General features: G+C 42.6%; 1 protein-coding gene across 4 annotated transcripts in view; it reads left to right on the forward strand.

Annotated features, from left to right (window-relative positions):
• BCAR1 (BCAR1 scaffold protein, Cas family member) overlaps positions 1 to 14,470 on the forward strand; it is a 2,082,713-nt gene that overhangs the window by 2,015,543 nt on the left and 52,700 nt on the right. The window lies entirely within an intron of this gene.

Genomic DNA, 14,470 nt, shown 5'->3' on the forward strand with positions numbered 1-14,470 from the left:
GTTCAAATTATTTTTTTTTATTTGGGAATAATTTCATCAAACAAGCCCTAAGTTGTGATGCCCTTCTTAAAAATGTATAATTTTCATGCAAATACAAAGAGAGACACACAGTTATGGAGTTTCGGACATATTAAGAGCACTGACCATAAAAGATACAAAAGCACAGTGCATTATGCACAAAATATGTTTAATTAAATTATGTTTGAATGACATATGCAGCAGGGTAATTGTATTAATCGTGATTAAAAGCCCTGCATAAAATTAGGTTTTTGTAGCTGTGAGGAGTGAAAAATATCTGATGTCCTTCTATTCATATGTGCAGTATTCATAACATGAGGGAGTCTGTCCCGGCTGACTCGTACATCCGGCCAGTGTACAAAAGTCTGATGCTACTGTAAGGTGAGGTACGTGCGATGCCGCAGTAGCATTAGACTTTTGTATACTGGCCAGACCTATGAGTCAGCCGGGGCTGGACTCCCTCATGTTATGAATACTGCAGCATATAGAAGAGAAGGACATCTATGGTTATGGAAAGATTTTACACAAATATTCTTTCATTAAGCTATAGCTTCCAAAGAGTTATATTTTTTTTTACTAAGGATGTACTGCTGTTGCAGTATGTCAGCATACTATGGCAGAATGTAAATAATTCATATTTTAACCACAGTAGAGGGTATTTTTGTTCTAATGGGTACAGAATGAGTGTTCAACCTAGAGTCACCCTGCCGTGGGTAGATGTATGGATTATGACCCTACCATTGTGTGCTGCTTTTCTACAATACCATTATTAAAAAATAAACATCCTACACTTTATTAAAATAATGCCTTTGACTCTTGTTTAACTCAGATTCTTTGAAAGTGGTGTCTCTGTGCACTAAGAAGCTGCAGAAATATGTTAGTTGTACTGCATATGTGTGCAACAACGAACTCTCTGTTAAAGTATATCAGTGCAGTCCAGTTTGTGCTGTCAGTAATGTGCCACTACAGCTGGAGCAATATTTCTGTGCTGTGTTGGTTAGGCATTTAAAATTAAAAGGTTGCTGTGTGCCAGGTGGGCTTTTTATCATCACTGTGCTATCAGTAGGTTTATTTTTTGACATTTATATTTTCAGCGTTTATTATTAGTGTGGTAATGGCAGCGAGCTCAAATGCTTCGCCCACAGCCGCAACGATTTCTGCTTCTCTGTGACTACCCGACTCACTGGTCAGTTCTAATGGCTTTCAACCTCCTAATTAAAGTGCAGAATACTTCAGTGGGAGGTAAAAATGCAGATATTATGCATGTATCCTTTTTGAGAGTTTAACAAGTGGAAGTACCAGCTTCAGTGGAATTGATTTCCATCTCCCAGTGCCTAGTACTGCAGTTTTTTTACAAATATTCAGGATTACTGAATTACTTTTATTGCAGTTATTGTTTTACATAACTATAATATTTGATTTAAAGAACTGCAACAAGTTGTAAATAATGTGGATGCATGCATCTGTATGTGGATTTAAGAGTGTGTGTGTGTGTGTGTGTGTGTGTGTGTGTGTGTGTGTGTGTGTGTGTGTGTGTGTGTGTGTGTGTGTGTGTGTGTGTCTGTGTGTGTGTGTGTGTGTGTGTGTGTGTGTGTGTGTGTGTGTGTGTGTGTGTGTGTGTGTGTGCGTGTGCGTGTGTGTGTGTGTGTGTGTGTGTGTGTGTGTGTGTGTGTGTGTATGTGTGTGACACTGGCATTGTGTGTCAGTATGCCCATCTCTTCATGTAGTTCCCCTCGACATGTTTTAAGTTTATACTTGTAGTAGTTCATAGCAGCATGCACAATCTTTGACAAGGAAAGTATAATCAGGGGCATAGCCATGATTTTTGGAATTATACGCTAACTTCTAGAATGACCATATTTGTGGACAGCTTACTTTTTCAATATTGAAAAAGGTGTTTAAGCAAAAAAAAAAGGAAAGAAAGATATTGCCATTTAACGAAATCTCTTAAGTTATAGAATAAAAGCATGGTAAATATGCCAAGGCTTTTATTATTTTTTAAGTGTATGACATAGTGGGCATAACATGAGTTTGTCTACATCCTGGCATTTAAGACTATATAACCTTAGATGTTCTTCGTGTTTCACTGTTGCATCATCACTTTTGGGTTATCTGCTTGCAGTAGCCCTCAGTCGGCCTGATTAACAAAGTCTTGGGTCCTGCATCGGTTGCTGTACCTTCTTCCATAATGTCAGGTCATTAGGGGTATAAAACATGCAGCCGACGCCATTACGTCAGTCTTTCTTGCCATGCGGTGCCTGAAGCAGAAGCAGTTCGCAAGTGCCGGTCGGTTGACTCCTGAAATTTTCGTTTTCGAGTTTCAGAACCGAAGTCTTCAACTAAAGCTAAGTACCCCGTTGGGGAAACTTTTTCTTGCTCCTTACCGATGTCAGTAAAAGTTAATAGTTGTGTTACTTGTGGAAGGCAAATACCTCATAAAGATTTTCATTCGTACTGTATTCCTTGCCTAGGCCCTGACCACGATGTACCGTGCTGTCGGTTTTGTGCTTTATTTAATCAGCACACTATCCGTCGTCTGTATATTTTCGCCTCTAAATGTTTCAGTTCTCAGTTTAATTATCCAGAAATGTCGTCGGTTAGCTATCCGACTACCGGGATTTCGAAAAAACTCAAGGATAAAGACAGAAACAGGCTGCCAAGGTCCAAAACTGCCAACGACGTTTCTCCTAAGCTAGTCGCCAGTCCACCGGTACTCAGTGAGGTGCTTTTGCAGCCCCTGATACCCGCTACTTATGATTCGCAGGCCTCTACTGAGACCCATTCGGAGTCCTGTATGCCATGAGATGCTTCAACTATGGAACCTGCGGATGTCCCTACCTTGGATGGGTCCAGAGCCGCTGTGCAGGCTCCAGCTTCTGAGGGTGTATTCAGGCCTACGGACTTGCATATTAAACCGATGCCTCCTCCTTCTTTTAGGCCTAAATCTCGAACCATGCCTAAAAAAACGATGCCCAGGCCGCATGCTCAGGCCTCTGTGCCTAAAAAACAAATGATAAGAATGGCTGAAGATCTTATAACTTTGATCAGGGGAAGCCAGCCTCCCCCTTCTAAGAGACCTAGGACTGAAGTTGTTTATGAATCTTCTGATTTGGATTCTGATTTTTCTGATTCTTCTGATGATCTGGATTTGCCCTTATCTACTTATGAGGATTCTGATGCAGAGGACTCTATTCCTTCTGCTTCCCCTCCAGAGGATTTTTCTTTTGGAGAAACCTTACATACTCTAAGGGAACATTTCCACTGGGAAAGCCAGGATTATTCTGATTCAAAAAAGAGGCTTATGGATTTCTTACTCCTGCCTCAGTGTAGGCCTTTAGCTATTCCTCCTGTACACAACATTGTTGATTATGCTTTTTTGGAATCTAGTTTAGCCCCTGATTCTTTGCCTCCTGCTCCCAGAAAACCTGACAGATATTACAGGGTTCCTGATTCACACAAGTTCCTTTTTAAAAATCCTATTGCGGATCCAGAGACTATTTCACAGGGACCCAAGGGCATTAAGGCTTCTACTGCTAAAAATCCTACCCCTTCTGATAGAGATTCTAGGGCGCTGCATAAATGGGGTAAGAAGGTTTACACTTCTGCAACCTTGTCCATTAGGGCTTTAAACTGCCAGTTTCATATGTTAAAGTATCAACAGCATGTTATTGGATTGCTTAACCAGAAAATGATCTTGATTCCTGACTGTGCGGAAAATAAAGAATTACAGGATTTAATACATTCTGCTGAACAGGTTGGAAAACATACTTTGCTATGTGGATTTGATTCTTTAGAGGCCACTTGCAGGGCTGCTGTTACTGGTTCTGTGCTCAGAAGGCATGCTTGGCTTAAGGAGCAATCTTTACCTGATCATGTTAAAGCTAAATTGCTGGATGCTCCCTTAAATCAGGACCGCCTGTTTGGCAACAAGGCTGAGGAAGTTCTTAAAAAGATGGAAGATAAAGCTAAATCTATGCAAATTGTTAAAGATTTCTTACAAGTGCAGCCTCCTAGATTTAGTAGGCACTGGCCCTCTAAGAATTGGTCCTTTCCAGCCTCTTCAAGGTCTTCTCAAGCCAAACCCGAACATAGCAGAAACCCCAGGTTTCAGTCCCAGGGGCACACAAGACCAAGCAGTGGGGGGTTTCCGCACCCAAACCAGGGAGTAGAAAGACTCCTCCCTATGGAAAACAGAATCAATGACTTGCTTCTAAAACTTCCAAGCACTTCCCAACTGAATGCTCCTTTAGTCAGAAAGATTGGCCTGCAGGCCAAAAACTGGGAACTCATTACCCAGGACAAATGGGTTTTAAATATCGTGTCCCAAGGATACACATTTCACTTCCACACCTTACCAACACCAAGCGGGTGGCCAGATCTACCCCCAAATCAGTGGGCAGAGGCCCAAAAGCAAGTACTCTCTCTTAAGCATGGGGGCTATTCAGTTGGTACCAGAAGAGGAAAATGGACAAGGGTTCTATTCGAGACTTTTCCTGGTACCCAGAAAAGGCAATAAATGGCATCCTATCCTGGACCTTTCTACTCTAAATACCTTTCTGGTGATTCCAAAATTCAAGACGCTGACTCTTCACCAGCTGCTTCCTATGCTAGGCAAAGATACATAGTTGGCAACACTATATTTAAAAGAAGCACACCTGCACATCCCTATCAGGGAATCTTGCAGAAGATACCTATGCTTCAAAGCAGGCTGCATGCACTATCAGATGTTCTTCGTGTTTCACTGTTACAGTCATTACATTTAGGTAATCCTGCTGGCAGGTTGCCCTCAGTCGGCCTGAATTCCAAAGTCTTGGGTCCTGCGTCGGCTGCTGTCGTCTCTTCCCTGACATCAGGTCATCAGGGGTATAAAAGAAGCAGCCAACGCCATTTTCTTCAGTCTTTCTTGCCGAGCGGTGCCCGAAGCAGAAGCAGTTCGAAAGTGCCGGTCGGCCAACTCCTGAGATTTTCGTGTTCGAATTTCAGACCCGAAGTCTTCAATAAAGCTAAGTACCCCATTGAGGAAACTTTTTTCTTGCTCCAGACCGATGTCAGAAAAAGTTAATAATTGTATTTCTTGTGGAAAGCAAATACCTCATAAGGATTTTCATTCTTACTGTATTCCTTGCCTAGGCCCCGATCACAACATTTCTGGTTGTCAGTTTTGTGCTAGATTTAACCAATGCACTATTAAGCGTTGGTATGGTTTTGCTTTAAACTATTTTGGACGCCAGTTTAATTATCAAGAAATGTCGTCGGATAGCCATCCAACTACCGGAGTTTACAAAAAACACAAAGAAAAGGAGAGAGATAAACAACCGAGGTCCAAAACTGACGACGAAGCTTCTCCTAAGCCAGTCGCCAGTTCGCCGGTTCTCAGTGAGGCGCTTTCACAGCCCCTGACGACCGCTACCTTAGAGTTGCAGGCCACTACCGATTCCCACGTGGAGTCGGCTATGCCGCTGGAAACTCAAGGTATTGGAGCCTCAGACACTATTCCCTCAGATGGGTCCAGAGCCGCTTAGCAGGCACCGGCTTCTGAGGGTGTATTCAGACCTAAACATCTTTACATTAAACCGACTTCAGCTTCAAAGGCAAAGACTAAAGCACCTTCTAAAGAAAAGAAACAAACTCAAGAGCCACGTGGACAGGCCTCTATGCCCAAAAAACAGATGCTCAAAATGGCCGAAGACTTGATTACCTTGATCAGGGGTTCCCATCCCCCTCCTGATAAGAGACCTAGGCAAGAGACTGACTATGAATCTTCAGATCAGGTTTCTATTTCTTCTGATTCCTCTTCTGATCAGGAATATTCTCTACCCCCCTATGAGGATTCTGATGCTGAAGAATCTATTCCTTCAGCTTCTCCACCAGAGGACTATTCTTTTGGGGAAACCTTGCATACCATGAGGGAGCATTTCCATTGGGACAGCCAAGATTTTTCATAATCTAAAAAAAGGCTCAGGGATTTCCTTTTACTACCTCAACACAGGCCTCTAGCCATTCCACCTGTGTTAGACGTTGTAGATTATGTGTTTTCGGAGTCTAGTCTGACACCTGACTCCTTACCTCCAGCTCCTGTTAAGCCTGACAGATATTACAGGGTTCCTGACTCTCATAAATTCCTTTTTAAAAACCCTGCTGCAGACCCAGAAACTATTTCACAGGGTCCCAAAGGAGTTAAGGCTTTTGCTGCAAAAAAACCCTACCCCCTCTGACAGGGATTCTAGGGCACTGGATAGATGGGGAAAAAAGGTTTACACATCTGCTACCTTGGCTATAAGGGCCTTAAACTGTCAGTTTCATATGCTCAGATATCAGCAACATGTCATGGCATTGCTTAAACAGAAAATATTGTTAAACTCTGAATGTGCAGAAAACAAGGAAATGCAGGATTTATTGCATGCAGCTGAACAAGTTGGAAAGCATACTTTGCAATGTGGTTTTGATTCTTTGGAGGCCTCCTGCAGGGCCGCAGTTACGGGTTCTGTAATTAGGAGGCATACTTGGTTAAAGGAACAAAATATGCCTGATCATGTCAAAGTTAAATTATTAGATGCACCTTTACAGCATGATACTTTGTTTGGTATTAAGGCAGAAGAGGTGTTAAAGAAAATGGAGGACAAAGCTAAATCTATGCAAACTGTCAAAGATTTTTTACAAGTACAGCCACCTAGGTTTAGTAGACACTGGCCTACAAAGAATTGGTCCTTTCCTGTGTCAGACAGACCTCAAAGGGGCAGATCCAGATGCCCTAGAGGCAGATCCCAGGCGCAGGGTTCATACAGGTTGAAGCAATGGGGTGCCTCCACCTCCAAAGTTGGAGAAGACAAATCCCAACCATACAGGAAACAGTCCCAATAACTTCACCCTGCCTGCACCAAGCACTTATCTTCTGGCAGCACCCTTAGGGGGAAAATTAGCACTTTTTTCTCAAAATTGGAACATTATAACCCAAGACAAGTGGGTTCTAAATATAGTGTCACAAGGCTACAAGTTCCATTTTCATACCCTGCCAAAGGCAAACGGATGGCCAGATCTGCCAAAAAAACAATGGGCAGAGGCGCAAAAACAAGACTCATCCCTCATGGACATGGGGGCCATTCAACAAGTACCAGAGCAAGAGCAGGGACAAGGATTTTACTCAAGACTGTTCTTCATTCCTGGATATACCAAAATTCAAAATGTTGACCTTGCAACAGCTTCTGCCCATGCTGGGCAAGAATGCTTGGCTTGTGACTTTAGACCTAAAAGAAGCATACCTGCATGTCCCAATCAGACAATCATGCAGAAGATACCTCAGATTCAAGGCTGGCTCAATGCATTACCAATTCTCTGCACTGCCCTTTGGCTTATCTACTGCGCCCAGGGTCTTTACAAAGTGCCTGGCACCAGTAATTGCATTCTGCAGACAAAGAGGAATACAAATATATCCTTACTTGGACGACTGTCTAATTCAAGCAGAGAACAAGGACATTCTTCTACAGCATCTGGCGTTTGTGAAAAGACTTCTAACATGCCTAGGGTACACAGTCAACGAAAATAAATCAAAACTAGTACCCTCTCAAGAGATAATATTCCTGGGTGCAAGCTTAAATACAACTGCCCAGATTGTTTATATCATGCCAGACAAACAAAGGCAACTGACTACCTATTTCAAAATGCTGGCAGCAAAGGTCCAGTTATCTGCAAGAAAAATTCTGCAGGCTTTGGGCTTCATGGCATCCTGCATCGTACTAATTCCATATGCAAGACTGCATATGAGGAAACTTCAATGGTACCTAAAAAGTGTTTGGACTCAACATTGCCACAGCCTGGAAACAATGATTACTCTCATTCCCTGCCTGCAACAGGAGTTTCGATGGTGGGCAAAGGCTTGTCACCAGAACAAGGGACAGCCATTCACATTACCCCCAGCCAGACAGACACTAACAATGGATGCATCAGATTATGCCTGGGGGGCCCACATGGCAGGAAGGTGCATTCAGGGCACATGGTCCTCAAACCAAATGCATCTGTATATCAATCAAAAAGAGATGCTAGCTGTTCAAAATGCCCTGACAGCCTTCAAGGACCTACTTCATTTGGGACAACTACTGATAAAGACAGACAACACCACGGTCATGTGGTATATAAACAAGCAGGGAGGCACACATTCTTACCCCCTTTGCAGACTAACCATGACTTTGTGGGACACAGCATTGACTTACCAAGTACATCTGCAGGCACAATTCCTGCCAGGAAAGGAAAACACTCTGGCAGATGAACTAAGCAGAAACCTCATGGATCCCCACTAGTGGCAGCTGGATCCACAAGTCTTCAGCATGATAACAAGGAAATGGGGATGCCCGGACATAGATCTATTTGCCTCCCCTCACAACTACCAACTAAAAAGTTTCTGCACAAGGACTTATCACAGACAAGCATTGAAAGTGGACGCCTTATCTTTCAGCTGGAAAAAAACTATCATTATATGCCTTTCCTCCACTGCCTCTCCTCCCCAAGGTTCTCCTAAAGGTCAGACAGGAGAAGCCAAAGATGATACTGATTGCCCCAGACTGGCCACGCCAGTACTGGTATCCAATCCTAAGGAACTTGTCTCAATGCCCAGCTTGGACCTTACCTCATCTACTGTCCCAGCAAAACAATCAGATCCTGCACAGCCAACTCAGTACTTTAAACCTGGCAGCATGGCGGATAATGTAGTCATACAAAACACACCCCTCAGTAAAGCTGTGATGGATGTCATTTTGGAAGCCGGAAGGCCTAGTACTACAAAATCTTATGCTGGGAAATGGAAGAGATTCTGTGCTTGGAACCAGGCACAAGGAACTGATACAGCTGTACCAAATATTCCCGAGATTTTGCAATACTTAACTGAGATGCTGGACAAATGCCTATCTTTTTCATCAATTAAAATTCATGCCTCTGCTATTTTGGCTCATTACAATACAGAGCCATCAATCTTTTCTCATCCTTTATTAAAGCAGTACCTCAGAGGAGCCAAAAATTTAAGGCCCCCAAGGAGATCACCAATACCTGTGTGAGGCCTCAACTATGTCTTGGAAAAACTCACCCTGCCTCCTTTTGAGCCAGCTGCTACTGCTGATATAAAGTTTTTATCTTGGAAAACAGCTCTGCTCCTAGCAATAACTTCTGCAAGACGAGTTTCAGAGCTACAGGCACTCATGGCTGTGGAACCCTTTATCATTTTTTATCCAGACAGGGTCTCACTGAGGACAAACCCAACATTTATGCCTAAGGTGGTATCCAGTGTGGCTCTTAACCAAACTATTCATCTGCCAACTTTTTATCCAAATCTACAGAACAAGGGGGAAAGAATTCTGCATTCTTTGGACGTACACAGACATCTTAGATTCTACTTGATCAGAACTAAAGTTTTCAGGAAGACAGAGCAATTACTAGTGGCATATGCTGCATGATCACAAGGAAAGGCTATATCAAAGCAGACTATTTAAAAGTGGATAGGCCACTGCATTTGCTTCTGCTATTTACAACATGGCAAGCCAGTGCCTAAGGGCATTAGGCCACATTCCACCAGAGCTGCAGCCACTTCAGCATCCTTTCTCAGGGGAGTACCAACCAAAGACATTTTAGAGGCTGCTACATGGAGTTAAGTGCACACCTTTATAAAGCACTATCATCTGCCACTCTACTCTAAGTCCAGGGCAAGCTTTGCCACTGCAGTTCTGCAGGGCCTCATAGCCGCTCCTAATGCTGTTTAGCTCCAGCCTCCCAACCTTAGCTTTGGGACTCTACCCAAATGTAATGACTGCAACAGTGAAATACGAAGAACATAGGACAGTTGTGTACACTTACCATAAATGTAGATGTTTGAGTGTATTCACTGTTGCAGTCCAGGTTACCCACCCGCCATCCCCCTTTTTTCTGCTGGAACTTTTCTTTCCTTCTCTGATTCATACAAGGGGGCACCTGACATCTGGGGCAAGAAAAACCTGAAGAAAATGGCATCGGCTGCTTCTTTTATACCCCTGATGACCTGACGTCAGGGAAGGGACGATAGCAGCCGATGCAGGACCCAAGACTTTGGAATTCAGGCCGACTGAGGGCAACCTGCCAGCAGGATTACCCAAATGTAATGACTGCAACAGTGAATACACTTGAACATCTACATTTATGGTAAGTGTACACAACTGTATTTTCTCTGCACTGCCCTTTGGCTTATCTACTGTGCCCAGGGTATTCACAAAGTGCCTAGCTCCAGTCATTGTATTCTGCAGGCAAAGAAATATTCAAATATACCCATATTTGAATGATTGTCTAATTCACGCAGAAAGCCAGGACATACTTTTGAATCATCTGGCCATTGTTCAAAGGGTATTGACTTGTCTGGGATACACCATAAACGAAAATAAATCACACCTGCTACCCTGTCAACAAATTATATTCCTGGGAGCAAGCCTGAATACAACTGCCCAGATGGCTTTCCTCATGCCAGAGAAACGGATTCATTTGACAACCTAGTTCAAACAAGTGGCTACAAAACCCAGCTATCTGCAAGGCAAATACTGCAAGCCTTGGGGTTCATGGCCTCCTGCATTCTTCTAATTCCATATGCAAGGCTGCATATGAGGAAACTGCAATGGTATCTCAAAAGCCTATGGTGTCAACATTCACAGGATCTAGAAGCAATGATTCCTATCATACCTTGCCTATGCCTAGAATTCCTTTGGTGGGCAGAACAAGGGGGAAAGAATTCTGCTGCCCAAACCTTAGCAATAGACACATCGGACTATGCATGGGGGGCCCACCTGGCAGGGAAGTGCATTCAGGGCAAATGGAACCCAAGTCAAATGCACCTGCATATCAATCAAAAAGAAATGTTAGCTGTGCAGAATGCTCTGACAGCCTTCAAGGACCACATTATTCCAGGACAATGACTGATAATGACGGACAACACCATTGTTATGTGGTACATAAACAAGCAAGGGGGTACACATTATTACCCCCTCTGCAGATTAGCCATGGCCTTGTGGAGCACAGCCCTGAGCTATCAAGTACATTTACAAGCTCAATTCCTGCCAGGAAAACTAAATACACTTGCAGATGAACTAAGCAGAAACCTAATGGACCCACACGAGTGGAAACTAGAACCAAGGATTTTCAACATGTTGACAAGCAAATGGGGGAGCCCAGATATAGACCTGTTTGCCTCCCCCCAAAACTATCAGTTGAACAGATTCTGCACAAGGACTCCCCACAAACAAGCTTGGAAAGTGGATGCTCTGTCCTTCAGCTGGAAAAACCTTTCAGTTTATACCTTTCCCCCTCTACCTCTGCTCTCCAAAGTACTACTAAAGATCAAACAAGACAAACCAAGGAAGATTTTGATTGCACCAGACGGGCCACGCCAACACTGGTACCCCCTCTTGCGCAGTGTGTCACTGTGGGCCCCGTGGCACCTGCCTCAGACTCCTACTCTATTGTCTCAGCAGGAGAACCAAATTCTGCACTTTCAACTTCAAGCACTGAATCTAACAGCCTGGCTAATTACATAATTTCTCCTTTACCATCCCTCAGTAAACCAGTGATTGATATAATTTTAGAGGCAAGGAGGCCTAGTGCCATAAAGTCTTATGCTGAAAAATGGAAAAGATTCTGTGCCTGGAACCAAGCTCAAGGGATGAGCACAACAGTGCCCAATTTACCTCAGATTTTACAATACCTAACTGAGATGCTTCATAAGGGCCTGTCTTTCTCCTCCATCAAAATTCACGCCTCAGCCATCTCAGCTCATTATAACACAGAACCACCCCTCTTCTCTCATCCACTACTTAAGCAGTTCCTCAGAGGGGCCAAATATCTATGACCACCCAGGAGAGCTCCACCTCCAGCCTGGGACCTCAACTTTGTATTGGAAAAGCTCACCCTTTCTCCTTTTGAGCCAGCTGCCACTGCGGACTTAAAATTCCTTTCCTGGAAAACAGCTTTCCTTTTAGCAATCACTTCAGCAAGAAGGGTATCTGAATTACAGGCCCTCATGGCAGTGGAGCCTTTCATCATCTTTCATGCAGACAGGGTGTCCCTTAGGACCAATCCCTCCTTCATGCTCAAGGTGGTATCCAGTGTGGCCCTTAATCAGCCTATACATTTGCCAACCTTCTTTCCTAATCTACAGAACAAAGGGGAATGGATTCTGCACTCCTTAGACATACACAGACAGCTTAGATTCTACTTGGACAGAACTAAACCTCAAAGGAAATCTGATCAACTGCTGGTGGCATTTGCTGCAGGGGCAGAGGGAAAGGCTATTTCAAAGCAAACCATTTCCAAATTGATAGGCCATTGCATTCATTTCTGCTACAAACACCATGGAAAACCTATCCCACAGGGGATCAGACTCCACTGTACCAGGCCTGCATCTACCTCTACAGCCTTTCTCAGAGGCATCCCTTCCAGGGACATCCTAGAAGCCGCTACCTGGAGTTCTGTACATACTTTCACCAAGCATTACCATCTGTCAATTTTCTCTAAATCCAGAGCTGGCTTTTCCACTGCAGTCTTGCAGGGCCTTTTAGCTGGTCCTAATTATATTTAAATTCCTCCTCCCATCCTTAGCTTTGGGAATCTCTCCAAAAGTGATGACTGCAACAGTGAAACATGAAAAACATAGTACAGTTGTGTGCACTTGCCATAAATGTAGATGTTCGAGTGTATTCACTGTTGCAGTCCTGGTTACCCTCCCTCCAGCCCCCTTCTTTTTTTGGATATACCTCTACTTTCCTTTTGCTATCTTCAAAAGCTTTTTGGTGTATTTGCTTTTTTGTTGGAGGTATTACCTTGCATATTTATAGGTTTAATTGCTTCCCATAAAGGGGGGACCTGGCATCTGGGGCAATAAAAACTGACGTAATGGCGTAGGCTGCATGTTTTATACCCCCGACGACCTGACGTCATGGAAGAAGGGACAGCAACTGACGCAGAACCCAAGACTTTGTTAATCAGGCCAACTGAGGGCTACTGCAAGCAGATAACCCAAAAGTGATGACTGCAACAGTGAATACACTCAAACATCTACATTTTTGGTAAGTGTACACAACTGTGCTTTCTTCACATCAAACATTCTTTATGTCCATACAGCACTCTTAGTATTTCTCATTTTTTAAAACCATCAAGTCACATGTAGTTTTCCTGATTCTGTTATACCTACCTGGTATTTCATCTGCAGAAACTTAACTAAATCAGTTTTTATATTTTCTTTATGTCTTTCATTAAAATTATTTTATTCTCATTTAATGTTTCCTTAAAGAAATCGGCAGAAAGTAGTATGTTTGTTTTCATTTCATCTGAATCTATTGTGTCATGACTCATTCTAAGTTATTTATGGTGTTTTGTTTTATGACAAAATTACGTGATAGGACAGCCTATCTATCCAGATTTTGTTTTCTATGGTGTTTTGTTTTATGACAAAATTGCATGATAGGACAGCCTATCTATCCAGATTTTGTTTTCTATGGTGTTTTGTTTTATGACAAAATTACATGATAGGACAGCCTATCTATCCAGATTTTGTTTTCTATCAACACCTTTTTCTCACAATATAATGTAATTTCGCCCTTCACTTACATTGATGAGACTTATTTGTGTAGCTTTTGGGGCAGTTGTCAGCAAATTTTTAATGACATTGTGATTGTTAGTTGCAAATTTCAGGGGGGGTGTCATGATTTTGTTCTTTAACAAGTGGCTTATTTTATTGACTTTGTGTTGTTGGTTTTACTTTCCCCTGCTCATTTACTCTGTGCCATAGGTATTAATATCCCTTGAGAAAATATGACAAAACTGTGCTTTGGAGCTTATAGCTAACTTTTGCCAGAGGGCACCACTCAAAAATTCAGCTGACATTACTGTCTAGAGTTAATGATCCCTGTGTTCTGAATAAATCGATGCTGTTTCGATGCATTAACGCCTACTTGAATTGCATACCACTCAGAGTGAAGAGACAGCAGAAACATAACTCACACCTTTTTTGTCCTAATTTTAGTTTTCCTATTTATTTTCTTGCAGCCTTAAATAGTGAAGGGGATTCATAAAGCAACGTGTAGACTACATGTCCACTTAGTGTAATCTTTCTGAATGAATAAAAAGCAAAAAACAAAGTGTGATATGGCTGGCTCCTATCATCACAGACATATCAAGATTTGTATCCAACTATCTGCTCCTTCCATGTCTTCCACTGTTTAAAAATACAAGGATGGAGTTTAGCTCTTATATGTCCATCTTTTAGATTTGTGCACCTTTCAGTTTTCAAATATTTCAGCAAATTCCTGTTAAATACATTTTATATGGCTCTTTTCCTTGTATCTATCAGCCTCTCAGTACTGCTAACCTGAAACAACCTGGCAGGTACTAAGACTTCATTATAAAAAATGTTTTTTTACTAACAATTTTTAAATTCCTTTCCTTGAGTATGCAG

This window comes from Protopterus annectens, chromosome 8.part0 (genome assembly GCF_019279795.1).
Source record: "Protopterus annectens isolate FY-2018-M chromosome 8.part0, PAN1.0, whole genome shotgun sequence".
Classification (NCBI taxonomy): domain Eukaryota; kingdom Metazoa; phylum Chordata; order Ceratodontiformes; family Protopteridae; genus Protopterus; species Protopterus annectens.